The 27,568-nt window shown below is 45.4% G+C and overlaps 2 long non-coding RNA genes across 2 annotated transcripts in view; one reads left to right on the top strand and one right to left on the bottom strand.

Moving 5' to 3' along the window:
* LOC307205376 overlaps positions 1 to 5,102 on the bottom strand; it is a 46,282-nt gene extending 41,180 nt beyond the window's left edge. The window contains exon 1 of the long non-coding RNA XR_013833988.1: positions 5,009 to 5,102. This is a non-coding gene — a long non-coding RNA (uncharacterized lncRNA). The remainder of the gene's footprint in view (positions 1 to 5,008) is intronic.
* LOC307205377 lies at positions 48 to 27,568 on the top strand. Its single transcript, XR_013833990.1, has 2 exons — positions 48 to 262; positions 27,135 to 27,568. It is a non-coding gene; the product is annotated as an uncharacterized lncRNA (long non-coding RNA).

The following is a 27,568-nucleotide window of genomic DNA, read 5'->3' as shown; positions in this document are numbered from 1 at the left end:
GCACAGACAGTAAACTAGTGGGGGGACTTTTTCAGGCTGAGGTGCACTTTCTGGACAATATTCTGAGGAACACATGCCAGAGGTGGGTGGAGCCAGAGGTAAAAGAAGGTGGAGAAATGGATGGAAATGTTACCATGGTGCAATGGGCTGCTTTCTTCACATTCATGCCCCCCCCCATTTGTCTTCAAATCTCTGGAGGGCTGCCACGTGGAAGATGGAGCAAGCTTGCTTTCTGCAGTTCCAGAAGGCAGAACCTTAAATGGTGGGTTCAAATTACCTTGTGGGGAGATTCTGACTTTCCGATGGTGAGAGATGTTTGGCAGTGGAGAGGGCTCCATTGGAAGATGGTGGACTATCATTTGCTGGAGGTATTTAAACAGAGGTTAGAGGGCAATCTGCCATGGATTCTTTAGTTGTGATTGCTGCTTTGCTGGGGGTTGGACTAGATGGACCTTGTGGGTCTCTTCCAGCTCTAATCTCATTTATTGTCATTTGAATCCATTGGTTGGCTGATTGATGGATTGGTTGGTTTGGGTTCTACTCTCTAGAGCAACAGAAACTAAGATGGGATATTATCTCTCCACTAGGGGTCAGGGGATTTAACAGTAGTGGCTAGAGCATGGGTAGGCAAACTAAGGCCTGGGGGCAGGATCCAGCCCAATCACCTTCTAAATCCAGCCCACGGACGGTCCAGGAATCAGTGTGTTTTTACATGAGTAGAATGTGTGCTTTTATTTAAAATGCACCTCTGGGTTATTTGTGGGGCATAGGAATTCATTCATTTTTTCCCAAAATATAGTCCAGCCCCCCACAAGGTCTGAGGGACAGTGGACTGGCCCCCTGCTGAAAAAGTTTGCTGACCCCTGGGCTAGTGTTTGACAAGCACCTGGAAGGCCAGGGTTCAAATCCCCACTAAGCCATGGAGCTCCCAGGGAGATTTTGGGATAGTCATCAACTCTCAGTCTAACATAACACATAGGGTTGTTCTGAGGATAATATGGGGGGGGGGCATATATACCACCTTGAGCTCCTTGAAGGGAGGAACATGATATATCAGTGCAATAAGAAATAAGAAGAAGAAATTTGGGGGATTCCTTGTCCTGAGTGCATGTTGAACCGTCTGTCTCCTGAGGCCTTTTCTTCATGGATTAAATCATCCCTGCCTGGCTGACCCTTACTGCATACATGCCATGTATTATTCAAGGAGCGTAATTGCCCTAATAAAAGGGACATAAAGATTGCAGTGCAAACACTCAGACACCCAGGAGTCAGGGAGATTTACTTCCCCAGGGGTTGCAGTTCTCGCACTGGACAAGGCTCTACTCTCCATCTTTAAAATCAGCCAGGAGAGGAGGTGCTGTCCTAGGATAGCTCAGTTGGTAGCGCATGAGACTTTTAATCTCAGTGTCATGGGTTCGAGATTCCCGCATTGCAGGGGGTTGGACTAGAAGACCGCTGAAGCACTTTCCAGCTCTATGATTCTAGGTCTCTGCTGTCACTGGGTGTGTCTACACCAGAAGCGGGGAACCTCCAGCTCACAGGTATCACTGGGCCCACCAGATCACCCAGTTTGGCCCACAAGGCCAGTTCTGACAAGACACACCCACCTGCCCTGCACTTGAAAGATTTGGCTTCTTGGACCACAGTCTCCACTTCCATGAAGAAGGACTTGCAGCAAGAGTTAGATTGCACCTCACGGTGGCTGGCAAGAATGTGCTTGCTAGGAGTTGTTCGACTAACTCAGAAGTACACGTGAAAAGGATCTAGGCGTCTTGGTTGAGCACAAACTTGAGATGAGTCAACATTGTGATGCAGCAGCAAAAAAAGCTAATGCTATTCTAGACTGCGTCAACAGACGTATAGTGTCCAGGTCAAGGGAAGCAATACTACCACTCTATTCTGCCTTGGTCAGACCACACCTGGAATACTGTGTCCAGTTCTGGGCACCACAATTTAAGAAGGATACAGTGGTACCTCAGGTTACAGATGCTTCAGGTTACAGACGCTTCAGGTTACAGACTCCGCTAACCCAGAAATAGTACCTCAGGTTAAGAACGTTGCTTCAGGATGAGAACAGAAATTGCATTACTTCGTGACTCCTTGCTTCTTGACCCTTGGATTCTTGACTTCGTGACTCCTTGCTTCTTGACCCTTGGACCCTTGACTTCGTGACTCCCTGCTTCCTGACCCTCGGATCCCTGGCTTCTGGACTCTCGTTCCTTCTCCCACCCCGCCATCTTGCCCCCGGTTCCAACATCCTCAGCCAGGACTTTGATCATAGACCGGACCGTGACAATTACTACCATTTCCCATACTTTATATGTTTATATCCTCTGACCTGATGGGTAACAAGGAGAGAGTGGGTAATCTCAGGAAGCTCAGTCCCACCCACGGTGGTTCATGCTCAGCTTTTTGCTGCTCACCTTGAGCACAATGCTCTCTTCCACCCGCCTGCCCCCCCCAAAGCCGGGTCATGTATTATAGCGATGCTTCCCCTCGCATCACGTCTCGGCCCTTCTCCAGACTTGGCATCAGTAATAGCCAGTGGATGGAGGTGTCTGCCAGCCTAGGCGGTAGTTCAGAAGCAGGAGGACAGGTCTTGGCTTTGGGCAGTGTCCAACAGATTGCAGAGAAAGCTGCTGATGTTTCTCTCCTTTCCCCCCACACACTTCGCGCGCGCGCGCACACACACACACACACACACACACACACACACACACTTTCCATGACTGCAGCCTGGCTGTTACCGACAGTTGTCAACCTGCCAAGGCTGAAGGAGCCACTACAAAAATTAATCAGGGAATGGAGAGACTCGGAGCTGGGAGTTGTTCCAGGCAGGCCAGGCAGGGGCTACTGAACTTCCCAGGGTTTGCTCATGATTGTAAATAATCTCTTCCCTTTGCCCACACAGTCAGTTCCAGTAAAAAAATTGGGGGGGGGGGAGTAGGGATATGGGGTGAAGCACTGGGTGTTTTAGCGCTGCCTCTGAAACAAATGGCATTGAAAACACTGGGATGCATGACCGTGTCAATCAATTTCACATGATGTGAATTTCTAATGCATAGGAGATGATAGATAGATAGATAGATAGATAGATAGATAGATAGATAGATAGATGATAGATAGATGATAGAGCTACATCTGAATGCTACCTTTCCTTCAGAGACCTCTTTGCTTCCTGACCTGTAAAGCACTGCAGCTATTAGCTACCCTACCTAAGTCAGAGATGGGTTGATGGCTTGCCTTCCAAATAGACCTGAGAGGCAGGAATGGGAGACTAATCCATGCATTGCAGATCTCAGAAAAGTTCTGGCAGCTCCCTAATGCAGGGAGGAGGAAGGATGCCCCCCCCCATCTAGTTCCTAAAGGGGAGTGGCATTTGGGGGAGGCTTTCACCCAAATTAATGGCTGCAGCCTCATACATTGTTGGGGTAGGTAACATCAGGCCTGAGGGCCAAATCTGGCCCTCCAATCCTTTCTGCCTGGCCTTCAGGGCTCTCCCCAGGCCACACTCTCACTGAGGCAATAGAGAATGAGACTCTTGATCTAAAAGTCATGGGTGCAAGCAACACGCTGGGAAAAATTATTCCCAGGGGGTTGGACTGGATGACCCTCATGGTCCCTCTATGATTCACACCCTCCTTGAGTGCTTTTGCCTAGCTGGGATATAAATGCTGGCCTTGCCTCTTGCTTGTCCAGATGGAAGGTAGAAAGGCATGTCTGCCAACTCCACAAAGGGAGAATGTACATATGTTGCTCCGCCCACTTTGCCTCTGACTCCGCCCACCCCAGAAGTCTGCCCAAAAAAGAATGCAGCCAGTGTTTTGGATCAGGTTAGCCATATTGATTTGTATGCTGTTGGTGGATTTTTGTCATTGTCTTGTTGGGCTGTGTATGTGATAAAGGGGAGCCATACCGGGGTGAAGGTGTCTTCTTCCATTTATCCCTGTGTCAGTTTCAGTTTATTGGTTAATTTTTCTAGTCAGGCTGTTTCCCATACTATTTGGTACCATTGGTCCATGCTTACTCCTGACAGGTCTCTCCAGTGTCCGGCTATGATGCTGTAGGTGGGTTATGAGTTCATATATATATATATATATATATATATATATATATATATATATATAATATTTATTCCAATTTTAAAGATTACAAAAAAGACAAACAATCCAAGAGAAAAAAAAGAAAAAAGAAAAAGAAAAAACACACAAATCCAACCTTTACATAACTTTCTTTCCTTTGCTTATTTCCTTGACCTCCTCACATCTCCCTTTTTTGTATTCTAGTTCAATTAGATATTTCAGCAAATCCTTTCCATCCTTGTTATTATCCTAAAAAAATTATCTTGATATACTATATTTTTACATTCTCCTCTTTCACTAATTACCAATCCATTTTTACTTAATCCTTTATATCATTTCTGCTAAGACCACAAAACTTCATTCCAACATCCTTCTAACATTCCTTAATTTTACAATGTTTCTGTAAATAAACTTCTGTAAATTTCTTCCAATCTTCTTCCACCAACTCTTCTCCTTGGTCGGTGGGTTATGAGTTCTTTGTGGTGTAAGTGGGCATTATTGTCTCGGAAGATGTTTAGTAAGGCCAATTCTGATCCAAAACACCCACCCCTCTCACACATGAAAACAAAGACCACCACAGCCAACCGCATATGAATAACCACACCCTAGGCCAACTTCAACCTCTCTCACCACCAAAGGAACACAAGTGAACAGCAAAGAACCTGCACAAGCAACGCTGACACCAAACCCTACATATAGTAAGTAAAATAGAAACATCGCTACCCCACCTCACCCCCACCCACCTTCCCCCCTCCACCTCTTCCCCCCTTTTCTTCCTAATGTCTCAACAAATGAAACTGATATGTAAGAATGTTACATGGGGGGGGGATACGAGAGACATTGCACACACTTTTGTAAATCAAGAAAATCTTTTTAAAAAAAGAAAGAAGAATGCAGCCCTGAAACTGGAAAGAAGGGATCCTCACCCCACAGATATACAGAACAGCAGCAGACAAGCCCCTTTTAATTGCCTGCTGGCCTGCAGAGAAGGGAGCAGCAACCACTGCAAGTGAGGGGGAGACCATCCCCTCTGTTATTTCCCTGCTGTTATATATCTACATTCACGTTGTAACTTCCCGCTCTTGGATAATTAGCCAATATCTATATTTATATCAAAGCCACATGTGTTGTAGAGAACAGCCAACGTTCCTCTTTAGAGAATGCCTGGCAGGCTATAAATAGCCCCCATCTGTAATTATCTCCAGAACGATTTGTTATAATGGGGAGGGGGGAGGGCTGGGAGAGCAAGGACATCAACAGGGGAAGGAAATTCAAGGCGGCTCATTCAAGTGGGAAGTTCAGCTCGGCATTTAAAAAGAAAGAAAATCCCTCATCTGGTCCTATCAGGGGCAACTGACTCAACTTGACACTGAAATAGTTGAGGTTTGCTTGGTGTGGGGGGGGAGGGAATCTGGCTTGACTGGCTTTGTGCCTCTGAGCATATCCAAAGTGTCCCACCCTCCCTGCTTCTTGTGAAAGTTCAGGACCTCTGTGTGCAGAGGCATTTTGGGTTGCCAGGTCAGGAGCAAACCAGTCCCAGAGATTTCAGGGACCAAAACTGGGACCTGGGGTGTGGCCTTGGAAGAAGGCAACGGTGTATCTGATGAGCGCATGCCAGCAGCCTCCATTTCTTTCACGTTGTGGGGGTGAGGAGAGCTGTCCCGGGGTTCATTTCCATGGTAATAACAGCATCCTGAGAAACCTCTCTGCCTTTCCCCACATAGCTACACAGAGCATTGTCTTTAACTGCCTGAGATTGCTATCTCTCCTTTTGATTTTATCAGCTCTTCTCATCGGGAAAAGGAAACAAAGAGGCAGGGCAGGCCTCTCTGAATTTCCTATGCTAAATTATGCTAAAAGGAGCTGTTCCAAAAGGAACCTGGCAGAGCCTGGATAGAAAAGCAAACTGAATCAGACCAAAGGCCCATCCAGCAGGGCGGAAGGAGTGTCATTCCCCCCCCCCATCAATGTGGGAGGGTGGGGCTTGCAAGCACCTCTCAAAGGGATGCAGCTGTTTCCAATGCCTGGCTTCCACAGGTAGACTGCTGCTGGGTATGGAGATTCCATTGTAGCTAAAGAAGGAGAAGACCTGACCTGCGCCCTGTGATCGTCCCCTGAGGCCCTTCTTTGTGTGCCTCCTCCATGGGAGGTCCAGATGGTGGAACACAAGGATGGGCCTTTTCAGTGATGGCTCCCTACTTGTGGAATGCTCTCCCCTGTTACATAACTTTAGGCACCACGCAGAAACATTTTGCTTTTTCATCATGCCTTTGGCTTTTAATTATATATGGTCTTTTTGTGTGGGCAGGGTGTTTTAATCTGGTTTTTTTAAAAATATATATATATATATCCCTGAGACTGGTTTTTAATGCTGACTTTAATGTATTTTTGTTTGTTTAAAGCATTGTAAGATGCTTTGAGCTGCCCATAACCAACTAACAAATTTGTTTGTTTGGTCCATAACATTTATACGCCACTTTATAGAAAAACAAACAAACCAAACCTCAAAGCGGTTTTTCCAAAAGGATGCAACAATAGAATTATCACTAAGAAAAATTAACAAAAATAATTTTAAAAGTTTGAAAAGTTAAGATAGCAATAGGCTAAAAACAGATTAATAATAATAATAATAATAATAATAATTTATTGTTTTTACCCCGCCCATCCGGCTGGGTGTCCCCAGCCACTCTGGGCGGCTGCCAACAGATTAAAAACAGAATAAAACATCACACATTAAAAACTTCCCTAAACAGGGCTGCCTTCACATATCTTCTAAAATTCAGATTGTTGTTTATTTCCTTGACATCTGATGAGAGGGCGTACCACAGGGTGGGTGCTACCACCGAGAAGGCCCTCTGCCTGGTTCCCTGTAACCTCACTTCTTGCAGTGAGGGAACCGCCAGAAGGACTTCAGTGTCCGGGTAGAACAATGGGGGTGGAGACGCTCCTTCAGGTATACTGGGCCGAGGCCATTTAGGGCTTTAAAGGTCAGCACCAACACTTTGAACTGTGCTCGGAAAAGTACTAGGAGCCAGTGTAGGTCTTTCAAGACCGGTGTTATATGGTCTCAGCAGCCATTCCCAGTCACCAGTCTAGCTGCTGCATTCTGGATTAGTTGCAGTTTCCGCATCACCTTCAAAGGTAGCCCCATGAAGAGTGTGTGCTCAAGAAGGAGATAACTAGAGGATGCACCACTCTGACGAGACAGTCTGTGGGCAGAAAGGGTCTCAGCTGGCATGCCAGATGGAGCTGGTAGACAACTGCCCTGGATCAGAGGTGAAGCAACCTGCTCTGGTCCCTGGAGCGGCGCCCATCCCAGGGGTGTGGCATGCGTCCCGGGAGGCATGGTGCATGCCCCGGGGGGTGCCGCCAATCAGGGGTTGGCATTTTGTCACACACACACCCTTTGGAATGGTACCCGGGGCGGACTGCTCCCTCTTGGAACGCCCCTACCCTGGACACAGAATTGACCTGCGCCTCCATGGATAGCTGTGAGTCCAAAATGACTCCCAGGCTGTGAGATTAAAACTCACATCAACTTTCTAAACATCTAGGTAGGCTTGTCTAAACAGATATGTTTCTCTTGGGTGTCAAAAAGAGTACAGGCATGGTCTGACCAAGGCAAAATAGATTTACCTTGATCTGGGCAGTATACTTCTGTTGATGCAGCCTAGAATAGCATTAGCGTTTTTTGCTGCTGCATCACATTGTTGACTCATGTTTAACTTGTGGTCTACTCAGACCACCAGATCATTTCCACATGTACTACTAGCAACCCAGGCGTCCCACATCTTATATTTGTGTAGCTTGTTCTTCCTGCCTAAGTGCAGAACCTGCCATTTGTCCCTAGTGAAATTCATTTTGTTAGTTTTGGCCCAGTTTGTGTCCAATCTGTTAAGTTCATCTTGGATCCAGGATTCTGTCTTCTGTGGCATTAGTTACCCCTCCCAGTTTGATGTCATCTGCAAATTGGATGACAAGGTACTCCAAATCTACAGTTGCCACGTGTCCTCTTTTTCCAGGACACGTCGTCTTTTTCATGAGTCATCACAGCGATCCATAGTTAAAAGCAGAAGTCGGCAAATGTGTCCTCTTTTTTGCTCTTCAAAATATGGCAACCCGACCCCACTCAGCGGTTTCATGTAGTGTTAAAAAGCATGCGGGATATAACCGAACCCTGAAGAAACCACACACTCCCCCCATTGAAGGCTCCAACATCAACACTCAGAGCCTGATCCTCAGCAATGGAAGGAAAGATTGGATCTCGTGGAGACCAAAAGCTGTGTATATAAATAAGGAATATGATGAAACTAATGCACTCCCAGCAATTCACTGCCTCTGTAAACAAGATTTGTTTGCTCCGGATAATAACCGCCCGGTTCACCATTCCTGGGCTTGCACCACCTCCCTCCCTAGATCATGTAAACAAGCTTGTTCGAAATCCATTTCTGTGGTCTGCTATCAGCTAACGTTCTCCTCCCTTTGCCTTGGGTGATTTTATCCCCCCCTCCCCCGCTTTCCCAGTCATCTAGGGTGTTTTCAAAATAAAAATTAAAAAAGCGTAAGCTTTCGCCAGGGGTCTGTCTTATTTAATCTTGTAACACTTCCTGTACATTGCAGACATTATATAAATAATGAATAAGAAGAAGCAGTTACACAGTGGTGGAGATTTTTTTATTTTGTATTTTTAAAAAAACTTGTAGGCAGAACGAGATTCGATAAATGGGAGGGGAAGTTAGAGGAAAGAATCGCTCCCCCCAGTACACACACACACACACACACACACCTCCACAACCCGTGCTGGAAGTCAAGAAATGAAAAATAGGTCAGGTGTTTTAATATCTGCATTAGTTCAGAATAAATCATGACCCTCCTTTTTATTTTTTTATTTTTTTAGAAAAATGCAAGGGATGAGGACTGCGCTCCCTGAGCCGATATACAAACTGAAATGCAGCGAACTTAAATGCTGTTATCCGAGTTTTATGGTGCAGTTCTCCAAACGAAAGCATTCCTTAAAAAATGCATAACTATAGATATAGATCTCTTCTATCTATAACTATTGCATTATAATAGGGGGATTGCTTGCAATAATTTCACAGATTAGGCAAATTTACATCCAATAATGTGCATATTAGAAGAAATGCACACAAATTTAATTCAGTTATATAAATATATATATATGACTGCACTAAAATATATATCACAGCTGACGGCACAAACAAGGGGAGGGGGAGACTCTACAAAAATGTTGTCCCTTAATCCAGGCCCTGATGGAGGGGCAAAATGAGCAGGCAATATCATGAAGTATATTGACAGTTCATGAAGTTATGTCATGTTTCCTTTCTAAGCTGGGAATCATGAGGCATGTATTTGAAATGGCAGCCAGAGGCTTAGTAAGGGCAGATGGCCAGTCAGTGGCACCATTCCAGCTGCCCATTGGCTTTTTGCCTGCAGCCTGACACAACAGAACATTCAGTTTGTTAGTAAGACACATAGGGTAGGAGGAAATTAGAGATATGCAATGTTCTCCCAGAATTTAGGTCAGCCATGTGGTCCTGCTGCCTGCAGCAGAAACAACACAAAGAGTTTTGTGGTTCATTAAGGACTAGCATATTTATTTGGTCATACTTCATAAATCAGAGCCCACTTTAGCTAATGCATCCATATTGCTTATTCTGCAAAGGGGTGAATCCAGGACAACTTCTCCCAGAAGTAGCAGAAGAATAGATACAGTAGATAGATAGATAGATAGATAGATAGATAGATAGATAGATGATAGATAGATAGATAGATAGATAGATAGATAGATGATAGATAGATAGATAGATAGATAGATAGATAGATGATAGATAGATAGATGATAGATAGATAGATAGATAGATAGATAGATAGATAGATAGATAGATAGATGATAGACAGATAGATAGATGGTAGATGATAGAAAGATGATAGATAGATAGATGATAGATAGATAGATAGATGATAGATAGATAGATAGATGATAGATAGATAGATGATAGATAGAGGATAGATAGATAGATAGATAGATAGAAGATAGATAGATAGATAGATAGATAGATAGATAGATAGATAGATAGATAGATAGATAGATGATAGATAGATAGATAGATGATAGATAGATAGATAGATAGATGATAGATAGATAGATAGATAGATAGATAGATAGATAGATAGATGATAGATAGATAGATAGATGATAGATAGATAGATGATAGATAGATAGATAGATAGATAGATAGATAGATAGATGATAGATAGATAGATATAGATAGATACAGATATTGTAGACAGAGATGTACCTATAAAAAATATGTTTAACATGCATGAATTGTTATAGGGAGGTTTGCATTTGCAGAATTCCTGTTTTGCCGAGAACTGTGGCAAGTGCAGAAGGTGCTCATGCAGCTAAAGCTGCGAAAAGGAGAGCGGAGACTTTTGCTTCAATATTATGTTAATTGATGACTCATCCCTGGGAGTCCAGGTCTCTCTCAGAAGCTGCCAGATTCTTACTTATCTGACTTAACTGAATCTCACCCTGGGACCAGAAAGAGAACTGTTCATGGACTAAGTGAGAACTTAAAGAAAACCCAGCTGCTTTGCTAGTTGTTTAAGAGAAATGGGCTGATTTGTATTTACAACAGGTTTGTGTAACAAGTTTAAAGACCGTCTGCGGCAAAAGTTTGGACCTCGTTATTGGCCTGGAGAGTTTGTGGATTCGGCACAAAGCCCAGATCAGGGAATTCCACTCATCTAACAGTACGTGGTCTTCTGGGTTTAGTTGAACTCCAATTCCCACCCACCCCTGCCATGCTGATGGGAGCTGATGGAACTGCCTGGGGCTGGTGGAAGTTGGAGTCTGACAACATAGAGGGTGACGGGTTTCCCACACACCCGGCAGAGGCAGCTGCAGTACAGTAGAATAAAGTAGGCTGCATATCGCAAGATGAGCATTGGAAGGCTGTAGGCTGCCTTGCGAAGTGTTTCACCCAGTGGCTTGAAATGCACCCAGCCCATTGTAAATCAGTCCTAAGTGCAAGACCTCAGAGAGGCCAGGGGACGCTGGTCCATTAGGGCAGATGGATTGATGCCTCATCAGCCTCAGTCTGCTCTCAGACGCCTGCTTGCCTTTTTATTTACAATATGTCCGGGGGGGGGGGGGATAGCTCTGCTTGTCAGCTTCCTCTTGCTCAGGGTTCATCCTGATTGCTTTTTGCTCTGTGTTTCTAGGCACAGCCCCACACTTAAAAGTGCTGTGTTTGAGTCCCCCTCTTGCAAAAACCCACTCTTTACCACTGATTGGGAACAAACAGCAATCCATGGAAAACCCAAATTTCTGCTTGTTCTGATTCAGCATTAAAGAGCAGGTTTTCACCAGGAAAGTGCTGACCCGCCTCCAAAACATGGTTTTTGGACATGCACTTTAAAACACCATCTTCTGCCTAGGAAGTGAGGGATAAAAGGTGAGTGTGGATGAGCCCTCGCTCTCAGTATTGCCCTTGCAGAAGTTGGCAAGGATGAGGATGGAGGAAAAATGAGTCAGCTTTGCCTTTTTTGGTTAAACCACAGAGCCTAGGACTTGCCGATCAGAAGGTCGGCGGTTCGAATCCCCGCGACGGGGTGAGCTCCCATTGCTCGGTCCCAGCTCCTGCCCACCTAGGAGTTTGAAAGCACGTCAAAGTGCAAGTAGATAAGTAGGTACCGCTCTGGCGGGAAGGTAAACGGCGTTTCCGTTTGCTGCTCTGGTTTCGCCAGAAGCGGCTTCGTCATGCTGGCCACATGACCCAGAAGCTGTACGCCGGCTCCCTCGGCCAATAAAGCGAGATGAGCACTGCAACCCCACAGTCGGTCACGACTGGACCTAATGGTCAGGGGCCCCTTTACCCTACTGTTGGGCTCCCTGCCTTACCTCCTACCAGTTCCAGTGGGCAGCAGCTACCACTGGGCATAGGAGATCAGCCACACTCGGCGATGATGCTCGCTTCATGACCTTTGGCCAGGCAGGACCTTCCCTTAGCAGGACCTGCTACCCAGTTTCCCATTCATCCATCTACCCAGCCCACCCCCCCACTGCCACAAGGCAGCAAACATCCTGTGCCCACTGAGCATGCTCAGCCCTCAATTGGGGTGTGTTTTGGGCGGGGAGGGGAACGCTCTCTTCGATCTTTTTTGTCTTACTGCAAACCTCAGCTTCTGTTTCCGCAAACCGGACACATCTGCCCTATGTATGGGTGGTGGTGTTTTGGCTACTTAAAGACCGGCACTGGGAGAATTGAGGATGTGATTAGTAAATATGATGGCAGTCATTTTTTCTAATAGGCAGCAGTAGTTTTTTTGGTTATTAAACAGTAAACGTTCTCGCCCTTCTGTCGATATCTCAAAAGGGCATCTTCAGTTGACGTTTTTGGAGACATGCAGATTTGTTTCAATGTAATTTCTTTGTCACTAGATCAATTGGTTAAAAGTCTAATTAAATCTGGGGGGGGGGCAGGGATGGACGGACCCAAATGCCCCACAGAAGATGCATTTGCTGCTGTGCTCTGCAGGATTTCCCTTGCTTTGAGGTTTTAAAAGGGAGAGGTTCGCCTATGGAATGGGTTTGCTTAACGGGAATAAATCTATGCTTTATATAATCTTCATTTTAATGGTTGTGATATCTAAGTGCATGTCTTCCCCTGGTGCCAATAAAAAATGATTTACAAATTCTCTGTACCTTGGTTGGCTTCTAAACAGCAAGATCATGCTACGGATGCGTGTTAAGAAGAAGAAAAATGAGCATAATATGGCCTATCAGCTGGTTTCTCTTTTTACTCGTGACTGCAGAATTGGGAGGAGAGAAACAGATAGATGGGGAGGCAGAGATGAGGGATGGATTCTCATAAACATATAACCCAAAGGTTAATCTAAAGCAAGGGTGGAAAACTCTGAGGGCCACATTCCCTTCTAGGTAGCCTTCCAGGGGCCACATGCCAGACTGGAGGACAGGGCCAAAGGCAAAAGTGGACAAAGGAATGGATGCCAAATTTTACCTCTCTCCTTTAAAAGGTAAAGGGACCCCTTACCGTTAGGTCCAGTCGTGGCCGACTCTGGGGTTGCGGCGCTCATCTCGCTTTATTGGCCGAGGGAGCCGGCATACAGCTTCCGGGTCATGTGGCCAGCATGACTAAGCTGCTTCTGGCGAACCAGAGCAGCGCACAGAAATGCCGTTTACCTTCCCGCCGAAGCGGTACCTATTTATCTACTTGCACTTTGACGTGCTTTTGAACTGCTAGGTTGGCAGGAGCAGGGACTGAGCAATGGGAGCTCACCCCGTCACGGGGATTCGAACTGCCGACTTTCTGATTGGCAAGTCCTAGGCTCTGTGGTTTAACTCACAGTGCCACCCGTGTCCCTTACCTCTCTTCTTTACGGTTTTATAAAAAAATGGGGGGGAAAGGAGATGTGGCAAGGACAACATATGTTTGTACAGTATTCTATACTTACTAAGTTTGGGAAGAAAGTGCTGGACTGTATAACTATGACTGCAGAAAAAGTTACATCTTTCAGCAGAGAACATTCTTTTGAACTGTATACCTATTGCATTGAAATTAGCAACAGGGCAACGAAAATGCATTCTATGCATCCAAATGGTGGCCAAGAGACTGATACTGATGAATTTGAAGAATAAAGATATGATACCCTTTAATCAATGGATCAACAGCATGACAACACTCACAACTTATGAATGAGCTGCCTACAGACGGAGACATTGTTTGGATAAATATGACAACGTTCGGAATGAGTTTATACAGAATGTAGTAGGCTATTAATATCTACATATGTATTACGATCATAACACCATATCAATTTACTGTATTTACTCGAGTCTAATGCGCCATCAAATCTAATGTGCACCTCAATTTCCAGAACCTTGAAACAAACAAACAAAGCATTTGCTGGTGAATGTAAATGTGCCATCAAATCTAATGCGCACCTTAGTTTTCGCAACGTAATTTGGCCAAAAAAAGGTGAGCATTAGATTTGAGTATAAAAGAATGTGTGGGAGTATATTACATTGTATTTTGTGTCTCTCTGTGTGTATGTATATACGAGAGTGTGTGTATTTTCACTTTTTGAAACAATGAGAGAACCAAAACTCAGCCCTCTTTTGAAATTTGCCCTTAACTGAATGCGATTCTCCAGCCAAACAGTGTTCACAAACTGTATGTATTAGGGGAAAGTGTACATGGCCAGCGTGGCATAGCGGTTAGAGTGTTGGACTGGGACCTGGGAGATCAGGGTTCAAGTCCCTGTACAGCCATGAAGCTCGCCAGATAAACATGGGCCAGTCAGATTAAACAATAAGTTGCACTACGGTGGTACCTTGGTTCTCAAACTTAATCTCAAACAAAGCGTTCCAGAACCAAGGTGTGCTTTCCCATAGAAAGTAATGCAACATGGATTAATCCGTTCCAGACTTTTAAAAACAACCCCGAAAACAGCAATTTAACATGAATTTTACTCTCTAATGAGACCATTGATCTGTAAATTGAAAGCAATAAACAATGTACTGCAGTCACACAGTCAATCAGTCAGTAGCTGAACTGGGTTCCACACAGTCAGTCACAAAAACAAAACAGAAAGAGCCTCAAAAATAAAAACACACAAAAAAGCAAAAACAGACAGATCTCAGCGTAACACTCAGAACAGAAGTGTGGCACTCAAAACGGAGCACATTTGGCTTCTGAAAAAAGTTCACAAACCGGAACACTTTGGATTTGCAGTGTTTGGGTTCCAAGTTGTTTGAGTACCAAGGTGTTTGAGAACCAAGGTACTACTGTACAAAAGATCACTTCCAACAGTGTGAAGGAGGTCAGAAAAGAGGAATCATGGGCCAATTCGGGGCTCCCTGAAAAATCCCACTTGGCCCTTTCAACAGGTAACTGACAGAGCCCATACTGCATAGGGAGGGCACTGCAAAGGAGTAAGGGACACAAGTTGTTGTTGTTGTTGGCCAATTTGCTCACCCACACCACCCCCAAACTCCACCCAAAGCCAAACCAAAGGAGTGCTCCTTTGGGGGAAACAGGGTGTGTGGCCCCTCCTCCTGCCCCAAGAGTGGGAACAGCACTGTTGCAGAAGCTCCAGACTGCTGGGGTTTTTTGTTTTCGCAGAGGGGTGTATTCTGCCATCTATCATTGACACAATAATGGTGCATTTGTGAAGGATTTATTTTGGACAATGGCCACATGGGCGGCCCAAGGATCTCTCCAGCACTCAGACAGGCCCTGCCTGGCATATTCACACCCAGCCTGCTCCTAGACTTGTCTTTCCCCCCCCCCTTCCTTTCTTAACTCGGCGCATTAAGCCGCCCTTATCAAAGATTTACGACCCTCTTCAGAAGAGCTTTGCCTCGCCGTTATTAACGGAGGAGCCCGCGTCCTCCAAGGAACGTCGAGACTCCCATCTGCAACGCGCCCGACATCTGCAGATGCCATTGTCAGGCAGATGCACCGCCGAGATGGGCAGGGTGCCCGACGGCTGAGCTGGCGCAGAGAGACTTTCTGCTGAGTCACAGGGCAGCCTGCTTGCTGGCATTGCAGCACAGCCCTGGGAGGATCAAAGGTCTCTGGGCATGCACAGAGTGTTTTTGCATGCCACCAAGCAAGCACGGTCCTTCCCAGTCTTACACATCCACGTCCTGAGTAATATAATAATAATAATAATAATAATTTATTATTTATACCCCGCCCACTCTGGGCAGCTTCCAACAAAACACTAAAATACAATAACCTATTAAACATTAAAAGCTTCCCTAAACAGGGCTGCCTTCAGATGTCTTCTAAGTGTTTTGTAGTTATTTTTCTCTTTGACATCTGATGGGAGGGCGTTCCACAGGGTGGGTGCCACCACTGAGAAGGCCCTCTGCCTGGTTCCCTGTAACTTGGCTTCTCACAGCGGGGGAACTGCCAGAAGGCCCTCAGCGCTGGACCTCAGTGTCCAGGCAGAAGGTGGAGGTGGCAAAGGAACTGTAATCCTAGACCTGCCCATAACTCTATTCTAAGCTCAGCCTTATGGAGGAGGATGTGAATGGTGTCTTGCCCAAGGGCTCGCCAAAATCTCAAGCCAACACCAACTAGATGAACCTACAGATGGGTGGGTCGGTCTTATTTCTGTTCCCTGTTTATTGTTTATTCATAAGTGCTTATGAAGAAGAGCTGTAGCCCACTGGTAGAGTGTCTGCTTTGTGTGCTCTGCCCTGGCATCTCCAAGGAGGGCTGAGAGAGACCTTTACTTGAGATCCTGGAGAGCTGCTGCCAGTCTGTGTTGGCAATACTGAGCAAGGTGGACCTGGTGGGCTAACTCCATATAAGGCAGCTGCCTACTTCCCCAAGGCTGGTATCCATATCATTCTGCGAATTTCTTATTTTAAAGCCACATGAAAACTCACATTTCTGGTATACGCTCTTCCCTAATATGTCCTTTTTCACACTGTGTTTTATCCCACAATGCACACCATTCTGCGAATTATTTTTTGAAACCACCCAAAATCTCACATTTTTAGTGCGCCGTATAGCTACGTGCACGTTTCTGCACACATCCTGTCCCAAAACGCACTTTCTGATGTCTTTTTTGGCTGAGAACTGTGTTGCAAAAATTAAAAGGTAAAGGTAAAGGTACCCCTGCCCGTACGGGCCAGTCTTGACAGACTCTGGGGTTGTGCGCCCATCTCACTTAAGAGGCCAGGGGCCAGCGCTGTCCGGAGACACTTCTGGGTCACGTGGCCAGCGTGACATCGCTGCTCTGGCGAGCCAGAGCCGCACACGGAAACGCCGTTTACCTTCCCGCTGGTAAGCGGTCCCTATTTATCTACTTGCACCCGGAGGTGCTTTCGAACTGCTAGGTTGGCAGGCGCTGGGACCGAGCAGCGGGAGCGCACCCTGCCGCAGGGATTCGAACCGCCGACCTTTCGATCGGCAAGCCCTAGGCGCTGAGGCTTTAACCCACAGCGCCACCTGGCCCCTGTTGCAAAAATTAGATAACAGCAAAAATTGATGGATAACTGCGTTTTGATCCACAGATGACCCGGGGAAGCACAAATTGCATCAATTCTCTTAAAAATGAGGAACAAACTAGATTCCTGCCCATTCCTAGGTGGGCCTTTAGCCGTAACCCTGCAGTGCTTTTCTGATGTGGAACCTCCTCATTTCTTGTTTATGAAGAGCCACAGTGGTCTCCATTTTCCACCCCACCCCACTTCAAGGTGTTTTTGTCCCAACCCCCTCCTGCTTTCGGATGCCTCCTACCCCTTGTTTCAAAGTCCAGGGAGAAAGCAAAGGGGCCCTGCCAGCAGTGCATTGTGGGAATATCCTTGGGAGATCCTCACTTCCCCTCCAGTGCTCCCTGCCTCCTCCCTCACACGTACAATGCAGCTGCCAGGAATGATTTATTCTGTTTCAGTTCATTCACACACAAGGAAGCTGTTCTCTTCAGACGCTAAGGAGGGAAAGAGATACAACTGTTTGAATATTTACACTCCCAGCGCTGAAATGTACTCGGCGGTATTAATAAGTGAAGGGGAATGCTGTCGAGATTCCGTTTGAATAGAACTTCCTCTGACAGTCAAGGGGAGAGGGAGGCAGGGAGTGGGAGGGAAGGACAAAACCCAGGTACTGGTTTTTTTTCATATTCGCCACGGGCTCTTAATTTTCCTCCTTTCTAACCCACCCACCCAAACCCCTAATTCACTCGGATCCCATAGGAGGTTGTTCCATTACGGTGTGTAAGAGCATAAAAATATCCTGCTGGGTCAGAACAGTGGCCCATCTAGTCCAGCATCGTTTTGTCCCAGTGTGCAAGCAGATGCCTGTGGGAAACCCGCAAGCGGGATTCAAGCACATGGGTCCTCTCCCCTCCTGTGGCTTCCAGCAACTGGTATTCAGAAGCATGGCTGCCTCTGATCGTGGAGGCAGATCCATAGCCATCGTGGCTAGTAGCCATCGCTAGTCCTCTCTTCCGTGAATTTGTCTACTCTTTTAAAGTCATTTGCGTTGATGGCCATCACTGCCTCCTGTGGAAACGACTTCTATAGTTTATCTATAAGCTGCTTAAATAAGTTTTTCTACCCTGGGACATGGGTGGCGCTGTGGGTTAAACCACAGAGCCTAGGGCTTGCCGATCAGAAGGTCGGCAGTTCGAATCCCCGCAACGGGGTGAGCTCCCATTGCTCAGTCCCTGCTCCTGCCAACCTAACAGTTCAAAAGCACAATGTGCGAGTAGATAAATAGGTACCACTCAGGCGGGAAGGTAAACGGCATTTCCGTGTGCTGCTCTGGTTTGCCACCCCGTTGCAGGGATTTGAACCACTGACCTTCTGACTGGCAAGCCCAAGAGGCTCGGTGGTTTAGACCACAGCACCACCCACATATATACAACCTGAGCCTATGATGGAGGGGTTCGCAGCATTAACACTCCCAAAGAGTCTTGTTTCTTCCATAGCCTCAGCCTTGGTTTCCAGAAGAGGAGTAAAAAATGTACGATATCCACCCTGAGAGGTCTTTGATCCAGTAGACCTCGTAGACCAGCCTCCACTGTTGGGACTGCAGATCACAAATTCAATAAATAATAATATTCCATGTCAGTTGAGCTGCCAGAGCTTTCTGCTGTTGTTATTAAAGGTTGCACTGTGTATTTTTTTTAAAAAATGAATCCCATGTGTTTTTCTATAAATGTGTGCTTATTATAATGCATGTTTTTTGTTTTGTTTGTTTACCTTTGCTCATGCCCTTAAATATGTTACACATCGCTTGGAGACCTTTTTGTGTAACAAATGTCTAGCATGTCTGGGAAGTCCAATAAATAATAATAACAATAAAGCTATTTCAAAGGGTCCTGCGGTGGGGAGGGGCTGTAGCTCAGGGCTGAGGAACCTGTACCTCCAGGTGTTGCTTGACTGCAATTCCCATCAGTCACACGAGTTGGGGATGATGGGAGTTGTAGTCCAATGTCTGGAGGGGGCACCAGGTCCCCCAGCCCTGCTCTGGGTGGTAATGCGCATCGCTTTGCCAGCTTCAAAATGTGGTAAGCCAGCCTTTCAAGGCTGGAGTCAATCTGCTGAAGGAGCGCCCTGGACCTCTGCCCCCAAAGTCCTGCGCTAACAGCATCACAGAATTGTACAGTTGGAAGGGTCCTCTAAGGCTCACCTAGTCCAGCCCCTTGCAAAGGAAGAGGGAACACAGAAAGCACCGGCCAGATGGTCATGGTTCTCAGTGACTGCTTGAGTATCTTTCCTCTTTTTGTCAGGATGTGTCACATTCTAGTCTACGGGCAATTGAAGTCGGGACCGGGGCCAAGATGGCAGGGTGGGAGCAGGAACGAGAGTCCATAAGCCAGGGATCCCAGGGTCAGGAAGCAAGGAGTCACGAAGTCAAGGGTCCGAGGGTCGAGAAGCAAGGAGCCGAGGGTCCGAAAGCAAGGAATCAAGAAGCCAAACGCAGCAAGGCAGGACGCATGTTGCTGTGGCAAAGAGCCGAAGGGAAATGCTGACCTTATATCCCTTCCCGGCTCTTGCCACCAGGTGCAGCAAGTTACCAAGCAGCCTCAACTGTGTTGCCGCACCTTGTCTCTCCAAAACAAACTTAGGAAGGCCCAAGTCCTGCAAAGCCCTACTGGTCACAGGGCCTGGCTCCTGCATGCACTCCTGACAGTGTAATTGGCTAACCTTTGAATAGATAGAGGGAGTGTGTGTCAGGGTCTGAAGATGAGGACTGGGGAATGCATTCTATGGCAGACCAGCTTCTTTCCGATGGAGAGCTGGAGGTGGAAGAGTCATCTCCCCCTTATCCACAAAGTGTTCAGAAGCAGAGAGAAAGAGGCATAAACTGAACAGCTTAGGAAAGAATTACGCGATAATGACAAGGAAGCAAGAAGGGAGGGGGCAGCTAGTCAAGACATCATTTGAGAGTGTGGGGGACCCCCGCCCCTCACCATGGACTAGGAGGTCCTAGCTATAAGAGAGCAAAGCAGGCAGAAGGGGGAGGAACTTCCCATTGGCGCCATAACTGCTGCAGAAGTCAGAAGGAGGATTTAGAGTAGCCAGCTGCCCTCCTTGTGGAGGGCTGTATATTTGTGCTTGCAACATGAGGACTATAAATCTATCAAGTGCTCGTTAATTCTTATCTGCAAAATTACCGAAGGGAGAGAAGGACTCTCCATGTCTGGAAGAGAGAGAGATTTGTTGAAAGCAGTAGCAGGGAGCTTTGGGTCAGAGGGCCAAATGCAGGCCTCCAGGCTGCTCAGTCTGGCCCTCAGGATTCACCCCATACCACCTCCTCTCTCTGCAGCCCTCACTGGCTATTGTTTTGCAATGAAGTGTTTTTACCTGGCTGGAATGTGTCCTTGAACTCTGATAATGCCTCTTGCTTGTCTGAACAGAGGACACAGAGAGTTGCGTGAGTGTGTACAAACTAGCCTACCGTAGAAAGGGAACATTTACATCCATTGCCCTGCCCAGTTTTACCTCCAACCCTGTCCATCATAAGAAAAGACTAGAGGCTTGCAGGATCTGGCCAACAGCCTTCTAGTCCAGCATACTGCTCAACCAGAATGGCCTGAGTGCATCACTGGCATGCAGCATTTGAAATCTTTCACAGAAGGGAATGTGGTCCCCTTCCCCTCGTTTAAGGTTTCTCCTCCTGATTCCAAGAAACCACACCTCATCTTGGAAGGGTAGCAAGAGTAGGTGACGGAGATAGCACAATTCACCCCGTGATCTTCCAGGCTGAGTAGGGATTTGATGCTGGGGTCTGTTGGTCCTGCTTTGACACTCAAACCGACTTGTTTGCAAGGTGCAAACACGGGAGAAAATGTGCATGGAAAACTGCAGCCTGGATTTGCATCGTAGAAGGAGCTGCAGTCAGATTTGCAGGGTACTTACATGTCATGGACTGGCTGGGAGGAAGAAGGCTCAGAGGGAGAAGGCTCAGAGCCAGGGGAGTGGTGGTGGGACAATGATGTGTGGTCAGAGGGAGAAGAGGGAGCCTGCTGGAAGGAGGAGGTGTCAGAAGCTGTAGTGGCAACAGGGTTTAGTGAGCAGGGAGAGTCTGTGGCAAAGAGAAGTCCAGAAGCAGTAGCAGAAGAGGAGAGAGGTCAAGAGGCTGAGATGAATCAGGCTGGTGAAGAAGCCAGGAGATCTCCCCATCCTGCTATGACTAGCTCCCCTCTCCCCTGGTTTCCCAGAACCCAAAGAGGTATGAAGAGGGAGGAGCGGAGACAGGTGTGCCAGCAGAGTCTCAGATTGCTTAGGAAGGACCCAGGAGAGGAGGAGACATAGGCAGTTGTGGGAAGGTGGGGACTGTCAGTGCCCACAACTGCCTCATAGGGGCAGAGTTGCTGGGAAGAGTTGCTGTGCTCATTAGGCTGGGCACTATTGAGTAGCTCTTCTTTCTTCTAATAAAGAGTTAACTCTATGTTTCTGAATGTGTTGGAAGCCGCCCAGAGTGGCTGGGGCAACCCAGCCAGATGGTCAGGGTATAAATGATAAAATTATTATTATTATTATTATTATTATTATTATTATTATTATCATCTTCACTTACTCTGTGTAATTTATTGCTGGCCCACTCCTGACACCTGAACCTGACATTAGGTGCTTTAGGAACTCATGGTCTCCTGTATGCTTCCTTTTGAGTTCCTTACATCTGCTTAGCCTGTACCAAAATTGCCGGTGGGGGACCTGTTTTATCCTGTGAAGGGCTGTGGGTGGTCGAGACTCCCTACCTGAAACCCTGGAGATCTGCTGCCACTCATTGCGGACACCACAGAGCTAGACAGGCCCCATGGTTTAACTTGGCCTGACTTAGTATGCAACTTGTTGTTGTTGTTCCACTGCACAGAGAACTGCCTAAAGGCACATTGGGAATTTCAGCAAGAGCCAATCTCCATCCGTCCCCGAGCCATTTTGCATAAAAGAACATCAAGGGCTGTAATAATATTTTTAGATGCGCAGTACATTTGTTTAATTATTCTACACCAACTGTTGATAGGATTTGCATAGTGCTTAAAATAACCCCAAATCACTGATTCTAATCTACACCGTCTCTGCTCGCCGGATGAATGAGCTACAGTCTTGCTCAGATCTGCTCTCCAGACCTTCGATATCTAAGAACTCCAGTTTCGCACACAATAGCTTGCAAAGAAGATGAGGCCTTGCATTCCAGCTTGGTCACATTTCGGGATGCTTATTTTAATTTGCTTGCAGAGTGGCTGCTGTCGTGCAAAATGCTCGCTTTCACTCAGCAGACAGACCGCTTGGAAATCCTTACTCAAATGGCACCATGTATAAGCACTCTGGCAGACCATGTTTTGGAACGTTTATCTCAATTAGCTAATGGAGGAGTTGTAAAACATGCAGAGCATGTTCTCGGCCACCGAGCCACAGCCCTTCATTTGAATGATCAACTAGTTCAAGGCAGCACAGGTTTATTCAATAGGAAGTCCCACTGGGTTCAGTGCTGGGTGTGGCAAATCTGGCAACATTGGGTTTCTCTTGGTTTCTCACTTTTCCAGTCTTAAATTCAGTCCTCTGCATCTCTACATCAGGTTGAGGTCTTTGTGAAAATTCACAAGCATCTTAGTACAAATTTCTCCTAATGTACACCTTTTTGCAAAGCAATTTTGGTATGTCACTTTCACTCATATATGTATTTTTTCTGCACATTTTTACCCTGCTATGTGCATTTTTTGGTATACATTACAGTGATACCTGTAACCGCTTCAGGTTACATACGCTTCAGGTTACAGACTCCGCTAACCCAGAAATAGTACTTCAGGTTAAGAACTTTGCTTCAGGATGAGAATAGAAATTGCGTGGCAGCAGCGGGAGGCCCCATTAGCTAAAGTGGTACCCCAGGTTAAGAACACTTTCAGGTTAAGAACGGACCTCCAGAACGAATTAAGTTCTTAACCCGAGGTACCACGGTACTTGGCTGGATAATTGCATTGTGAAAGTTCAGAGAAGTGTGAATCTCAAAGGATGGCTGTGTTTTGGTTTGCAGGTTGCTTCAGGAAGTGCCAAATTAGGCAGTTCACCTTTAAATGTGAACTGAGTCAAATTTCTCCATCTGCAGTTCAGTAGGACTTTTTTGCAGGTATAAGCTTTTTTTAAAAAATAATATTTATTAAATTTTTAACAGAAAAGAGTTACAAAATAATAACACACAAAAAAAGAAAAATACAAAAATACAAAAACCAAAAATTTAACATAAAAATAAAAAATAAAAAATAAAGATCCCTCTTTTATAATGTCTTACATTCATTTACTTATTTTCTTGACTTCCTCACACCTCCCTTTTTTGTATTCCATTTAAAAATTTATTCAGCAAATTCAGAACCTCATATTTTACCCTTAGTTATTTATCTTCACATATTCTAACTTCAAATTTTCATCTCATATCAATCTCTTCTTGCATATTCTTATTTTACCTTATTACTAGAACCACTTCATTTTATTCCAATGCCATTAACATTCAATAATTTTACAATGTTTCTGTAAATAGATTTTAAATTTCTTCCAGTCTTCTTCCACCGACTCTTCTCCCTTTTTTGCAGGTATAAGCTGCTCAGGGTGTTTGAGGAAACCTAGTCAGATGGGCAGGGTGCAAGTAATAAATTATTTACGGCCTGGGATCCTCATACCTACAGCACCGCCTCTCCTGGTATGTCCCACAGAGGAACTTATGTTCTTCAAACAAAAGCATCCTGAAAGTCCCAGGCCCACAGAGAGGTTAGGCTGGCCTCAACTAGAGCCAGGGCTTTTTCGGCTGTGGCTCCAATCTGATAGAATGCTCTGTCACAAGAGACTAGGGCCCTGTGGGACTTGACATCTTTCCGCACGGCCTGCAAGACAGAGCTGTTCCACCAGGCCTTTGGTCAGGGCACAGCCTGACTCTCTCCTTTGGCAACCTTCACAGAACTTTAGCCCAGTGTTTCCCAACCTTGGGTGTCCAGCTGTTTTTGAACTACAATTCCCATCATCCCTGACCACTAGCTAGGGATGATGGGAGTTGTAGTCCAAAAACAGCTGGAGGCCTAAGGTTGGGAAACACTGCTTTAGCCTAATGGTTGCCATCAATTTTTATTTGAATTAATTTTATAATGAAATGATTTTAGAATGTTGTACTATTTTATTGTTGTTAGCCGCCTTGAGCCCGGCTTCGGCTGGGGAGGGTGGGATATAAATAAAAAGTATTATTATTATTATTATTATTATTATTATTATTATTATTATTGGGTCCCAGGCTTAGGCTGCAATCCTGCACTCACCTGCTGGGGAGTAAATCTTATTGTGCAACATTGGACTGACTGACTTCCCAAGTAAGTGTAGCACCCTGCTTGTGGTTAACGCTTAGCTGGAATGAAATATTCAACGCAGCAATAGAGAAATTAAAATAATAATTTATTTGTCAGACAAATAAATGAGAGGCACAGTGGTATATGGTTACCAAGCTCTGGCCTGCCCTCCTGCCATTCTGGCCAGCACTTATATTTCCTTAACCCAGCCCCCTTGCTCCTCCTGTGGCTGCCTCTGTCCAATCAGCCTGGTTGAAATTCCTATTGGCTGTTTGCTAGAACCAATCACAAAAGATACACCCATTTCCTTTTGCCCGTTTATGGGAAACAAAAAGCTATATATTCTTCTATCTATAAATGACAAATAAGTAGTAATATATCTTACATGTGTCTCAACAAGGAACCTTAATTACCAGCTCACCTCTTGCCCTCCTTGCCCTATTGCCCTCCAAAACAAATGGTTAATCTTAAATTTTTATCTTAAACAGATGTCAAGGATCTTGAGTTCACATCATCATTGAAAGATCTCCTTCTTTTGGAGGTCTCTAAACAAAGGCCTGACAACCATATGTGTGCTCTAATGATGTTTCCTGCTTGGCAGGGGGGCTGGGCTGATGGCCCCTGTGATCTCTTTCAACTATATGAAATAAGAATCTAGCATAAGGATTTAACATTTCTTAGTTTCTAAATCCTTTGCATAATTACATTTAAGCCAATATATTTAATACATAACATAAATAACCTTTTAAAAGGAAAAGAAATCTTAAAAGGATCTCAGTTTAAGAAAGAAACAACTTTAGAAAAAGACTTCCCAAAATACTCTCTTCCTTTCTGCCAGCCAGATGCTCTAGGCCTTTTAACCTTAGGAAAATATGGCTCAAGTTTAATGGGAGGCACATGGTTTTATTTTACTATTTACCAACTCTTAATTTAACCACTCTTACAGCTTAATAATAATAATAATAATAATAATAATAATAATAATAATTTATTATTTGTACCCCGCCCATCTGGCTGGGTCTCCCCAGCCACTCTGGGCGGCTTCCATAAAAACCAAAAATACACTAAAATATCACAGATTAAAAACTTCCCTGAACAGGGCTGCCTTAAGATGTCTTCTGAATGTCAGGTAGTTATTTATTGCTTTGACATCTGCTGGAAGGGCATTCCACAGGGCGGGCGCCACTACCGAGAAGGCCCTCTGCCTGGTTCCCTGTAGCTTTGCTTCTCGCAATGAAGGAACCGCCAGAAGGCCCTCGGCGCTGGACCTCAGCGTCCGGGCAGAACGATGGGGGTGGAGACGCTCCTTCAGGTATACTGAATTGTACCTTGCAACATGCAAGGTCAGTGTCCTCGCTCTCAGCCTGTAATTCCCTTTTTACGACTTTGAGAATTGTTTTCTGCTATAAATCAGGGGGCCCCCTTGTCCAGGAGAATAAACATTGCCAAGGTTCTTAGGCAGCTGGTCTTCTGCCTGGCATGAAACATTTGAAAATCTTTAAGCTCATCTTAATATACAGGCCTTAATCAAAAATATAAGCTTTGATAAAAATGCAGGCTTATGATTAGATGCCTCATAAGCATGCATCTTGGACCTGAGGGTTTCTCTCATTTGATTTTGGCTGCCGTCAAATATGAAAATGTGGTGCAATGGTAAGAGAGCTGGAGAGAGCAGGGTTCGAATCCCCACTCAGCCATGAAGCTCACTGGGTGACCTTGAGGGGCAGCCACTGTCTCTCAGCCCAGCCGCCCTCACAGGGTTGTTGTGAGGAAAAAATGAGGAGGGGAAAGGAGAGTATATAAATGTAATAAATAAACATTTAAACCACAATCACACCATGTTAAACAGCTGAGGCATTAAAAGTGCTGAAAGTTGTTAGCAAATGCCTAAATTCCCAGAATTTCCCAGGAAGAATTGATTGTTAAATCAATCCTGGGTGAGAGAAAAGAGAAGATACCTCTTCTACAACGGCACCTTCTGAAATACTTTAGAACTGCTTTTTTGGACTACAACTCCCATCATCACTTGCTAGCAGCAACAGGGGTCAGGGATGATGGGAATTGTAGTCCAAAAACATCTGGAGACCAAAGTTTGGGAAACCCTACTTAAAAAGTAACATCCAACAATAAAATGTGCTCCTTTTATTCTTTGGAGCAATTGGGTTCTCTCCTATGCAGATTTAATTGACTAACTCATTCATTAGCTTCAACCAGAGCCAGGGCCTTTTCAACTCTGGCTCCAGCCTGGTGGAACGCTCTGCCTCATGAGACCAGGGCCCTGCAGGATCTGATTTCTTTCTGCAGGGCCTGTAAGACAGAGTTGTTCCGCCTGGCCTTTGGCTTGGAGCCAATTTGACTCCCTCCCCCTCTTTATTTTTTCTTTTCCTTCTCCTCCTGCGATGAGGCTACATTTTAATATTTTAATGTTTCAATATTTTAATGTTGTATTTTAATTTTGTTTTTAAGTATCATTCAACTTGTTTTTATTATTGCTTGTAAGCAGCTCTGAGCCCGGCCTTGGCTGGGGAGGGCGGGGTATAAATAAAAATTATTATTATTATTATTATTATTATTATTATTATTATTATTAAGGGACAAAAATTCTTGCTGTTCTTATTAATCTGGTGACAGTGTGAATATCAATGTACATATTTGTATGAACTGCATATTTGTGTTAAAGCTACCTCCATTGTTCTTCCTTGTCAGGGACTGTGCGGAGGAGGGAGGCACAGATGAGGAATGGTGGGAGCCTCCCCCTCCCCCTGCTCTGGATCCTGAATCTTACCAGGAGCAGGAGGACAGTATAGATTTGGAACAGTGGTTTGCAGAGGGACATAGTTCAGAAGACAGAAGTTGGGAAGAACTGGGTGGTGAACAGCTAGGAGAAGAAGAACTGGGAGAGTGAGAGTTAACAGAATCTCTTTCACTGGAAAGCCTCCATCGGCTCAGCCCAAGGTCACAAAGAGCAGATAAGGTGGCAGCACAGAAAGCACAGTGGTTGTGAGATCAGGTTGCAAGACACAGAAGTGACATGGGTGACTAGGGGTGAAGTGGGTGAAAACCTTAATTGAGAGCACCTCCATTCCAAGGAATGGATTCTTTGTTCTCTCGCTGTGATCATTAAAATCTCTCGCTGGTAA

This window comes from Podarcis cretensis, assembly GCF_951804945.1.
Source record: "Podarcis cretensis genome assembly, chromosome: 16".
In the NCBI taxonomy this organism is placed as follows: Eukaryota; Metazoa; Chordata; class Lepidosauria; order Squamata; family Lacertidae; genus Podarcis; species Podarcis cretensis.
This window is presented reverse-complemented; position numbering and strand designations above follow the sequence as displayed.